This window comes from Oncorhynchus clarkii, unplaced genomic scaffold (assembly GCF_045791955.1).
Source record: "Oncorhynchus clarkii lewisi isolate Uvic-CL-2024 unplaced genomic scaffold, UVic_Ocla_1.0 unplaced_contig_8632_pilon_pilon, whole genome shotgun sequence".
Lineage (NCBI taxonomy): Eukaryota > Metazoa > Chordata > Actinopteri > Salmoniformes > Salmonidae > Oncorhynchus > Oncorhynchus clarkii.
Genome location: NW_027257936.1, coordinates 87,060 through 90,767, shown reverse-complemented (window position 1 = coordinate 90,767; position 3,708 = coordinate 87,060).

Genomic DNA, 3,708 nt, shown 5'->3' with positions numbered 1-3,708 from the left:
CAGATGAAATGCTTTTCTTTCTTGTTTTAAACGGATTCAAAATGTTATTTAGTCATTACTACGAGACACCTCCTCCGTTCCAACAGTCTGATGATAGTTAGAGATCAGGAGACACCTCCTCCGTTCCAACAGTCTGATGATAGTTAGAGATCAGGAGACACCTCCTCCGTTCCAACAGTCTGATGATAGTTAGAGATCAGGAGACACCTCCTCTGTTCCAACAGTCTGATGATAGTTAGAGATCAGGAGACACCTCCTCTGTTCCAACAGTCTGATGATAGTTAGAGATCAGGAGACACCTCCTCCGTTCCAACAGTCTGATGATAGTTAGAGATCAGGAGACACCTCCTCTGTTCCAACAGTCTGATGATAGTTAGAGATCAGGAGACACCTCCTCTGTTCCAACAGTCTGATGATAGTTAGAGATCAGGAGACACCTCCTCCGTTCCAACAGTCTGATGATAGTTAGAGATCAGGAGACACCTCCTCCGTTCCAACAGTCTGATGATAGTTAGAGATCAGGAGACACTTCCTCCGTTCCAACAGTCTGATGATAGTTAGAGATCAGGAGACACCTCCTCTGTTCCAACAGTCTGATGATAGTTAGAGATCAGGAGACACCTCCTCCGTTCCAACAGTCTGATGATAGTTAGAGACGTGGAGACACCTCCTCCGTTCCAACAGTCTGATGATAGTTAGAGATCAGGAGACACCTCCTCTGTTCCAACAGTCTGATGATAGTTAGAGACGTGGAGACACCTCCTCTGTTCCAACAGTCTGATGATAGTTAGAGATCAGGAGACACCTCCTCTGTTCCAACAGTCTGATGATAGTTAGAGACGTGGAGACACCTCCTCTGTTCCAACAGTCTGATGATAGTTAGAGATCAGGAGACCCCTCCTCCGTTCCAACAGTCTGATGATAGTTAGAGATCAGGAGACACCTCCTCTGTTCCAACAGTCTGATGATAGTTAGAGATCAGGAGACACCTCCTCTGTTCCAACAGTCTGATGATAGTTAGAGATCAGGAGACACCTCCTCTGTTCCAACAGTCTGATGATAGTTAGAGACGTGGAGACACCTCCTCTGTTCCAACAGTCTGATGATAGTTAGAGATCAGGAGACACCTCCTCCGTTCCAACAGTCTGATGATAGTTAGAGACGTGGAGACACCTCCTCCGTTCCAACAGTCTGATGATAGTTAGAGATCAGGAGACACTTCCTCCGTTCCAACAGTCTGATGATAGTTAGAGATCAGGAGACACCTCCTCTGTTCCAACAGTCTGATGATAGTTAGAGATCAGGAGACACCTCCTCCGTTCCAACAGTCTGATGATAGTTAGAGACGTGGAGACACCTCCTCCGTTCCAACAGTCTGATGATAGTTAGAGATCAGGAGACACCTCCTCTGTTCCAACAGTCTGATGATAGTTAGAGACGTGGAGACACCTCCTCTGTTCCAACAGTCTGATGATAGTTAGAGATCAGGAGACACCTCCTCTGTTCCAACAGTCTGATGATAGTTAGAGACGTGGAGACACCTCCTCTGTTCCAACAGTCTGATGATAGTTAGAGATCAGGAGACACCTCCTCCGTTCCAACAGTCTGATGATAGTTAGAGATCAGGAGACACCTCCTCTGTTCCAACAGTCTGATGATAGTTAGAGATCAGGAGACACCTCCTCTGTTCCAACAGTCTGATGATAGTTAGAGATCAGGAGACACCTCCTCTGTTCCAACAGTCTGATGATAGTTAGAGACGTGGAGACACCTCCTCTGTTCCAACAGTCTGATGATAGTTAGAGATCAGGAGACACCTCCTCCGTTCCAACAGTCTGATGATAGTTAGAGACGTGGAGACACCTCCTCCGTTCCAACAGTCTGATGATAGTTAGAGACGTGGAGACACCTCCTCCGTTCCAACAGTCTGATGATAGTTAGAGACTTGGAGACACCTCCTCCGTTCCAACAGTCTGATGATAGTTAGAGATCAGGAGACACCTCCTCCGTTCCAACAGTCTGATGATAGTTAGAGACGTGGAGACACCTCCTCCGTTCCAACAGTCTGATGATAGTTAGAGATCAGGAGACACCTCCTCCGTTCCAACAGTCTGATGATAGTTAGAGATCAGGAGACACCTCCTCCGTTCCAACAGTCTGATGATAGTTAGAGACGTGGAGACACCTCCTCCGTTCCAACAGTCTGATGATAGTTAGAGATCAGGAGACACCTCCTCCGTTCCAACAGTCTGATGATAGTTAGAGACGTGGAGACACCTCCTCCGTTCCAACAGTCTGATGATAGTTAGAGACGTGGAGACACCTCCTCCGTTCCAACAGTCTGATGATAGTTAGAGATCAGGAGACACCTCCTCCGTTCCAACAGTCTGATGATAGTTAGAGATCAGGAGACACCTCCTCCGTTCCAACAGTCTGATGATAGTTAGAGATCAGGAGACACCTCCTCCGTTCCAACAGTCTGATGATAGTTAGAGATCAGGAGACACCTCCTCTGTTCCAACAGTCTGATGATAGTTAGAGATCAGGAGACACCTCCTCTGTTCCAACAGTCTGATGATAGTTAGAGACGTGGAGACACCTCCTCCGTTCCAACAGTCTGATGATAGTTAGAGATCAGGAGACACCTCCTCTGTTCCAACAGTCTGATGATAGTTAGAGATCAGGAGACACCTCCTCTGTTCCAACAGTCTGATGATAGTTAGAGATCAGGAGACACCTCCTCTGTTCCAACAGTCTGATGATAGTTAGAGACGTGGAGACACCTCCTCCGTTCCAACAGTCTGATGATAGTTAGAGACGTGGAGACACCTCCTCCGTTCCAACAGTCTGATGATAGTTAGAGATCAGGAGACACCTCCTCCGTTCCAACAGTCTGATGATAGTTAGAGATCAGGAGACACCTCCTCTGTTCCAATAGTCTGATGATAGTTAGAGATCAGGAGACACCTCCTCCGTTCCAACAGTCTGATGATAGTTAGAGATCAGGAGACACCTCCTCCGTTCCAACAGTCTGATGATAGTTAGAGATCAGGAGACACCTCCTCTGTTCCAACAGTCTGATGATAGTTAGAGATCAGGAGACACCTCCTCTGTTCCAACAGTCTGATGATAGTTAGAGATCAGGAGACACCTCCTCTGTTCCAACAGTCTGATGATAGTTAGAGACGTGGAGACACCTCCTCCGTTCCAACAGTCTGATGATAGTTAGAGATCAGGAGACACCTCCTCTGTTCCAACAGTCTGATGATAGTTAGAGATCAGGAGACACCTCCTCTGTTCCAACAGTCTGATGATAGTTAGAGATCAGGAGACACCTCCTCTGTTCCAACAGTCTGATGATAGTTAGAGACGTGGAGACACCTCCTCCGTTCCAACAGTCTGATGATAGTTAGAGATCAGGAGACACCTCCTCTGTTCCAACAGTCTGATGATAGTTAGAGATCAGGAGACACCTCCTCTGTTCCAACAGTCTGATGATAGTTAGAGATCAGGAGACACCTCCTCCGTTCCAACAGTCTGATGATAGTTAGAGATCAGTAGACACCTCCTCTGTTCCAACAGTCTGATGATAGTTAGAGATCAGGAGACACCTCCTCCGTTCCAACAGTCTGATGATAGTTAGAGATCAGGAGACACCTCCTCTGTTCCAACAGTCTGATGATAGTTAGAGATCAGGAGACACCTCCT